The sequence below is a fragment of the Bubalus kerabau genome, chromosome 7, assembly GCF_029407905.1.
Source record: "Bubalus kerabau isolate K-KA32 ecotype Philippines breed swamp buffalo chromosome 7, PCC_UOA_SB_1v2, whole genome shotgun sequence".
Taxonomy (NCBI): domain Eukaryota; kingdom Metazoa; phylum Chordata; class Mammalia; order Artiodactyla; family Bovidae; genus Bubalus; species Bubalus kerabau.
Genome location: NC_073630.1, coordinates 60,587,719 through 60,596,472, shown reverse-complemented (window position 1 = coordinate 60,596,472; position 8,754 = coordinate 60,587,719).

The window sequence follows — 8,754 nt, the reverse complement described above, 5'->3', positions numbered from 1 at the left end:
CAAAATAATTATCTCTACAAGTTTCATAAATTGCAAACATCTTCTAAACTAGAAACTGACTTTTCAGAAATAATAAAAGGTAATAGAAAGATAGTGTTCTCTTAAAAATTCTTTATATTACTCATCTTTACCTCTATCACAAAAACATAGCTAAAAACACTGGTTGTTAGCTAGGAGAGAGTTTTATGTCACATAAGCTAATATTAGGACACAATCAATATCAGCAATAGGAGTAGTCTAATAGACAACGTTTTCTGAGACGTCAGGATGTGCCAGGCATCACCGTCAACAATCCTATAAAGTTACTATTAACAAATAATAAGAAAATAATTATTGATCTATCAAGTGAAGAAATGGATGTATAGATGGTTAAGTAACAGGACCAATGTAAAAAATAATCTATCAGATCTTAAGGAACTAAGGGGTATTAAATATCATATTAGTTCAGATTATCCTGCAAATTGGAGAAGATACCACAAACATGCTCATTGCAATATTTGATTACAACTATTACTTAATTAACCAAAGATCTCCTTATCCCCCAAAAAACTATTGAATGCAAGCTGACCACTCAGAGAAGGAAGAGATGCAGTGTGTTGTAGCGTAGCCTCTCTTGATTGGCTAAGTCTCTACTGTAGCAGATAGTGCCTGAGATTCTGTGTCAGCAAGGTAGGAGACTTCTGGATATGAGAACTCTGTTTCTTGCTGTGCCCAGGTCTTTTAACATCAGTACACACATAACCATTCAATGAGAACTTAGGGAAAAATCTCTACACCTTTAGCCATCTATATTTATACATATTTAAGTCCCTTTCTGAAAGATATAGGAATACCAGACCACCTGATCTGCCTCTTGAGAAATTTGTATGCAGGTCAGGAAGCAACAGTTAGAACTGGACATGGAACAACAGACTGGTTCCAAAAAGGAAAAGGAGTACGTTAAGGCTGTATATTGTCACCCTGCTTATTTAACTTCTATGCAGAGTTCATCATGAGAAATGCTGGACTGGAAGAAACACAAGCTGGAATCAAGATTGCCGGGAGAAATATCAATAACCTCAGATATGCAGATGACACCACCCTTATGGCAGAAAGTGAAGAGGAACTCAAAAGCCTCTTGATGAAAGTGAAAGTGGAGAGTGAAAAAGTTAGCTTAAAGCTCAACATTCAGAAAACGAAGATCACGGCATCTGGTCCCATCACTTCATGGGAAATAGATGGGGAAACAGTGGAAACAGTGTCAGACTTTATTTTTGGGGGCTCCAAAATCACTGCAGATGGTGACTGCAGCCATGAAATTAAAAGACGCTTGTTCATAGACAGCTTTGAAAATATCCTTGTTATTTTGCAATAACAAAATGTATTGACTAATTTGGAGATTTTCTAACCTAAATAGAGTCAGCTATTCTCCACAGAGTACTGATTCCTTTCAGGGGGGATGACAAAAAAAGTACATTCACATCATGAATTCTAATCTTTTATCATTGCTAAGTTTAAGTTTCTCTTAACCTTCCTTTAACAGGAGGGTTCATTCAACTACGAGTCTTTTCTATTCTCTCTCTACATTTTCCTTTGAGTTAGAAATTCCCTTACTCTCTCCTTTCCCCCAAAAGAAGCAACACGGCACAGTAGTTAAGAAAATGTGCTCTGGTGTAAGACTGATTACATGTATTTTCCAGTACCACCAATTGGCATTGACTCAAACTCTGTGCTTCAGTTTCCCTCTCTATAAAACACCTGATAGGCTTGTCTCTGTGTACATGTAAACATCTTAGAACAATGTTTGGTTCAAAATGCTCAATAAACATTAGTTATCATAACTTTTAGAACTATATGTTTTATATTATCATAAGAATCTATGGATTCAAATTGAAATACTGCCTCCAAATTTAAAATATTCATTTTATTTTCATGCCTATACCCTTGGCATCAAATAATTGATGCAAAAATGTGCTGACCTAGATGATCCCCTTTGTCAGCACCACTTTAAAAGAGTAACTACAAAATAAGGTAAAGGAATCCTAAACTCTTTATAAGGTGGTACCCCAACTGCACAGTTAAAAAAAAATACCCGGATTCTTGTAAAAACATTAATAAAAGGGAGAACAATAACAAATGTACTCTTTAAGATTTTATTAAAAGTCCATTTTAATTGCTTATTTTCTTGGCCATTTAATTTTCGTTTTTCTTTTGCCACAAAAAACTTTACTGTTGATCTCCAAATATTTAACAACTTATATGAATAATTAATTAATAAATAATTAATAATAATGAACTATGTAGTTTTCAGAAAGTTATTTACAAATGTCAGGGACACCACAAAATTAATATCAATTATAATCAGAAATTTAAAAAATCTTCAGTTCAAAAGTTCACATGGACCAATTTTAGTAGGTTCTTAAAGTCACATCTTGCTACGTGGGTGCCACAATGCAACCAAAAAAAGAGTCAGATATACACAAACAAAATTTTCCTTCATCTTATAAAAATTACCTCTCTACAACCCTTAACAAGTTGTAATGCACAAGAATCAGTGAGCGCCAACTATCTTTCTTAATTTTATTACCACATCCTCTGTGCAAATCACATGCCCTAGTCAAATTAGTCTTTGCATTTTTTAAACTATATTATTTCCTACCTATGTATGTTTGTTCACACAGGTCTTCTACCCAAAAGTCCTTTAATTCTTTCTCCCGTAATCTCATGCCCAGTTGAAGAGCTTACTCAGATAAATGAACTGGAAATGATCTTTCACGGTGATTGCTTGTGCCCTGTGTTACTTATCACTGTCTATTTTGTTATTTTCCAACTACATTTTAAGTTTTTTGGCATCTGTTGGCCACAACAGGTAGTTTGGTATTTTACGCTGTCTTGACATTCTAGGTGTTGAATGGAGATGAATCTAGTTTTTGCTCCCGGGAGTGGTGGCATAAGTAGTGAAAGAGGTTGCATGGACTCAGAGGCTGACATCCGGTTCCAATTCCTCTGTGTTACTTTGAAAAAATCACCTTCTCTGACATCAACGTTCTTAGCTCTAAGAGGAATGTGATGCACTAGGTAAACTTAAGGCTCTTTTTGCTCTAAGACTGCTTTACTTGGTAATTACTTCCTCTTCCTCTTTACAAATGAAAATGCACAGTGATTGCTTATCCATAACTATTTTAAATTTGAAAATTTTACATGCATCATTTTACATTTGACAGAAGATTATTGTTAGCTACTGAGAACAACTATACTAAAGAGATATATTTAAAAATAGAAGTATCAGAAGAATTTCATTTTATCATCATCTGTTCCAAAGACCTCAAAGATGCTGGCTTAGAAAGGAGTCATTGAAACATTTAAAATATATGTTTAAAATCTGTAGCTTAGGTTTATTGACTTTGAAATATGACTTGAGAGAGAAGTATTCATAAAGCCTATTAATTTAAAGAAATATAAAATATTCTTTTGATTTTCCTCAAAATTTGTCAGAAGTGTCTTCAAAAGGAAAGGTTAAATTTAATTTCTGGTAGACTCTTACTCACTTTTATTTCTTTTCCAGTTGGAATATATTTAAATTCATGTGTTCAAAAATCAAGCAAGGAAATATAAAATTATGTTGATTTTTACATAACATCAATATTTTTCCATATATGAACTGCTTTCAGTTCAGTCACTCAGCCATGTCTGACTCTCAGTGACCCCATGGACTGCAGCACATCAGGCTTTCCTGTCTATCACCAAGTCCCGGAACTTACTCAAACTCATGTCCATCAAGTTGGTGATCCATCCAACCATCTCATCCTCTGTCGTCCCCTTCTACTCCCACCTTCAATCTTGCCCAGCATCAGGGTCTTTTCCAATGAGCCAGTTCTTTGCATCAGGTGGCCAAAGTATTGGAGTTTCAGCTTAAGCACCAGTCCTTCCAATGAATATTCAGGACTGATTTCCTTTAGGATGGACTGGTTAGATCTCTTTGTGGTCCAAGGGACTCTCAAGAGTCTTCTCCAACACCACAGTTCAAAAGCATCAATTCTTTGGCACTCAGCTTTCTTTATAGTCCAACTCTCACATCCATACCTGACTACTGGAAAAACCATAGCTTTGATGAGATGGACCTTTTTTGGCAAAGTAACATCTCTGCTTTTTAATATGCTGTCTAGGTTGGTCATAGCTTTTCTTCTATGAAAGGAGCAAGCATCATTTAATCTCATGGCTGCAGTCACCATCTGCCGTGATTTTGGAGCCCCCCAAAATAAAGCCTTCACTGTGTTCATTGTTTCCCCAGCTATTTGCCATGAAGTGATGAGACCAGATGCCATGATCTTAGTGCTTTGAATGTTGAGTTTTAAGCCAACTTTTTCATTCTCTTCTTTCACTTTCATCAAGAGGCTCTTTTGTTCTTCTTCGTTTTCTGCCATAATAGTGGTGTCATCTGCATATCTGAGGTTATTGATAGTTCTCTTGGCAATCTTGATTCTAGCTTGTGCTTCATCCAGCCCCGCATTTCACATGATGTACTCTGCACATAAGTTAAATAAGCAGGGTGACAATATATAGCCTTGATGTTCTCCTTTCCTGAATGGCTTACTTTCATCCAAATTTAATTCTAAACCAGAAAGCTCATCTAATTACAATTAAGTAGACTCTTAGTTCTTAATGCATGTAACATTGAAGGTATGTTATCCAAATCACCTCAATTACACAGAAATTAACATTTCAATGCATTTTGCTCTGAAATGAAAATATCTTTGAAGAAACAATTATTCATGAAATAAAACATCTGGTAGAGTTGACTCAGAACCTGGAAACAGCTTTATAATCAACAGTTCTGGTAAGCAGTTTTGATGAAACACTAGATTAAAATAAAGGTTTTTAATATTCCAGAGAGATTTGGTCTTTTCTTTTCCATGTTCTCTCTAGATTTGAAATTGACAATATGGGTTTTCCTCTTTAATGGTATGAGATATTTTCAGGAGCAAAGTTTTTTTTTTTTTTTTTTTTCATAGAATATTAATGCTAACCTCAGGAGGTTTTATTTTCTATTGAGCTGAAAGTTTGCTTCTTTAATTTACATGAAAAGATCCTTCTCAAAGACAATCCATTCCCCTCGAAAACAGATCAGTGTGTCCAGATACACCTCATCCTGCTACCAGTAATTGGAGATGTTTTATAACTCCTTAGAGTTTAGTTTGCTGAGGAGAGACCCTCTCTAAATCATCTGGCCGAAGGAATTCTTAGCGATGTCAAACACTCCAATCTAGTTTGCTATTAAAACTAGTTTCAGGTTTTATGTTAAAGGTTTTCTCAACTCTGGAACGCATTACTGACATTTTGGTCTGGATGGTTCTTTGTTGTGGGAATTGGTCTACGTTTAGCAACATTCCTGGTCTCTACCCACTAGATACCAGTAGCACACACACCCTCTGCCACCCAGTGTGACAAACAAAAAAGTCTCCAGACATTGTTAGTCCCCTGGAGTCGGGGGGAGGAGGGTGGAGATCGACTTCCAGTTGAGAACCATCATCTTTAAGGATTACAGTAGTCCTAACTCTAAAGCTGTCTGCCCCCAGCCCCAACCCCTCTGCCCCACAATTTAAAGCCCTGCCTCTACACTTACTAGCCATGTGGCCTTGAGCAGGTTAATTAACCTCTCTCAGCCTCAGAGTTAAATGAGACAATATATATGAACCACTTAGAAGAGTGCCTGAAACAATAAGCCCTTAGCCAGCACTGGAAATTATTTTTATTATAATCTCCATAGCCTTTGAATAAAACTTTAATTTTCACAGTAATGCAAGATTTAAAGGTTTTCTCACCAATTCTCTGAGAGGTATGTAATTGATACTAATTAATGGCTATTTTTCCTTTTTAATTCCAGTTAAAATAATTACAGACAATTTCCTCAGCTAATTTTCAAGAAGGGAGCATGTGCCACAAACCTCTCTAGGATTATGTATTGCCCCATTCTGGAGATAGAATCCAGAACATGTTCAAAGGAAAGCATTTGGTAATGTTTTTTTAAATCACAGGCTTACTTAAGAAGACCTAGTTGAACCAAACTTTTACTTTAATTGTAACTGATGCAAATGTTAATAGCTCAACACCTCTAGATTTCAGAACACAGCAGTAACTGAGGCTGCATTGAAAATCTCAGCAGGTACTGCTCTTATGCTCTCCATAAGCCTGAAGGCTACACTAGAAGAGGGTATGATTAAGACCAGTTCTCAATAACATCACAGGCACCCTCGTGTTTGGAAATGGCAACTGAATCTTTTCCTTAAATTTGAGCTTAAAACAGTCACTTGATACCTTATCACAATAAACACAGGTTGGGGGTTTTGAAAAAATATGGTGCTGAGATGTTAAGGAGATAGATGGTAAATCATCTCCCTTGGCAGCATTTTAAATTGCATTAAAATACAGATACTTAGCCCCCACTCCCTGACATTTCAATCCAGTCATATCTGAAGTATAACTCTGGAATTAAGATTTTTATGAAGCTCTCCAGGTGACCTTCAGATTTTCAAACAGATTTGGAAGATAGTACCTAAAGAAACAGAGGAATACCTACGAAGCTTAAGTAAATTTCTGCAGCATCCCTGGTCTCTGCCCACTAAATGCCAGTAGCACACACATCATCTCCACTCAGTGTGACAAACAGAAATGTGTCCAAACACTGTTAATCCCCCGGAGGGTGGGGACAACCATTTTAAAGGATTACATTAGTGCTAAACTCTAAAGCCATCTACCCCTTTCTCCCGATGACTGATCATAAAATGCATGATTAATTTATTCATTCTACATATATTTATTGAGACCCTACTACGTGGCAGAAACTGAATTAGCCACATTCAAGGTGAATAACAAGTGAATAAAGTAGAAGATTATTATTGACCCAAGATGGCCTTAGTAGTCCTTTAGCTTTACTAAGCTCTAGACAGATTTCTTACTGTCTATAGACCCTTGACCTCACTTTTCTTAGTCTTTACTTTGGAAGATTTGCAATTGTAAATTATTTTTCTGCCCCTTTGAGATATAAATCTAAAATCCTGGAATGTCTTTTTCAAGGAACTTGGAGTCATCCCTTTGAAATGTAACCATCAATAAAGTCAGGGCCCCTCTTTTCCGTTTCTGTGGGAGGATAGGAGCCTAATTTGCTGGATAAATGCCGATTAGCAAACACAGATGGCCTGATTACATTGACCCATCTCCTTCCTAATGTCCTCCAATTCATTTCCATGAGCTCACCACAGCACTTATAAATCCTTCCGCTTTTTATTTCAGTGGAATTGAGTTCCATCTCTGGCTTCCATATAATTAGTCTTCTTTCTGGTGGCTCAGATGGTAAAGAATCTGCCTGTAATGCAGGAAATCCAGTTCCATCCCTGGGTTGGGAAGATTCTCTGGAGAAGGGAATGGTTACCCACTCTGGTGTTCTTGACTAGAGAATTCCACGGACAGAGAAGCCTAGCAGGTTACAGTCCATGGGGGTCACAAAGAGTTGGACATGACTGAGCAAATAACACTTTCACTTTCTGTTTGCAATAGTCTTAAATAAAGTTTTTCTTGCCTGTTCTTTTTATATCTATGTCATCGATTTTGATATTTACTGTTTTTAAAAATCATCTGAGTTTGTTAATCCAGTAAGTTTGGGTATGAGCAAGGAATCTGCACTCATAAGCACCTGGGTGGTATAAGCAGGACACAGAAAAAAGAGACATTGAAAACCACTGGTGCCCATGGTCCCACTATACATAACATTAAGGATGTGATCATCACAGGCAAGTCACAAGACCTAAAAGCCAGCTTCAAGGATTCACAAAGGCCAAATCTTGGACATTTTGACCACTGAAATAATTAAGTATAATAATGATTTCAGAAACATTGTGCAAAATGGAAATCTATGAGTGCATACTGATTATAAACAAATAAGCAAATAACTGGGGAAAGGAGAGCTCTTGATTAAGGAGGAAGGCTGAGAGATGATTGATTGATATGTAGAGAGGGGTAGAGTTTAAAAATTAACATTTTGCAACTATAACAGTAAAGACTAGTTCACTCAAGAATCATCAATGATGATAAATCAAGGGAGAAAGTTTTGATGCAGAGCATGGTATATGCATGGTTGAAAAGTATCTCCTGACAGATTGCTTCTTAGCTGCAAGAGAAAAAATAGTGACCACGTGACCATGTAACTGGACCATAACTTGGCCAGGAGATCAAAGTTGACATCAACAATGAAGGGCAGATGGACATCATGTGCCACTGTATATGATACCCTGGAAAGGACATAAAATTACTTGAATAATATTTATATTAAGAATTTTAATCCAATCATGAGGAAACAGTAGAGAAGCTCCAAATGATGATCTTTCTACTGAGAAGGAAAGGGAGGAAGGATGTATGCACTGTTTAAAAAATGTCAGTGTCATAAAAGATAAAAGCCGAGAAATTATTTCAGATTAAAGGAAATTCAAGAAGTCTGAATATTAAGTGTATTGTGTGTGATCCTAGACTGGATCCTGTACTTAATGAAAAAATGCTACATAGGCCTTTGTTCCATCTGTTGATAAAACTGCAATATAGTTAATAGATATCTAAGAGTTAAGCATTTCATATTGATTATGTAAGAGAGTATCCTAATTCTTAGGATATACACATTGAAGCATTAATGGGTAAAGGGTGATATTATACATAACTTATACACATGTGTTCAGAAAAAATATAGGTAGATAGCAAATAATAAAGGTAAAGCAAATGAGACAAAAT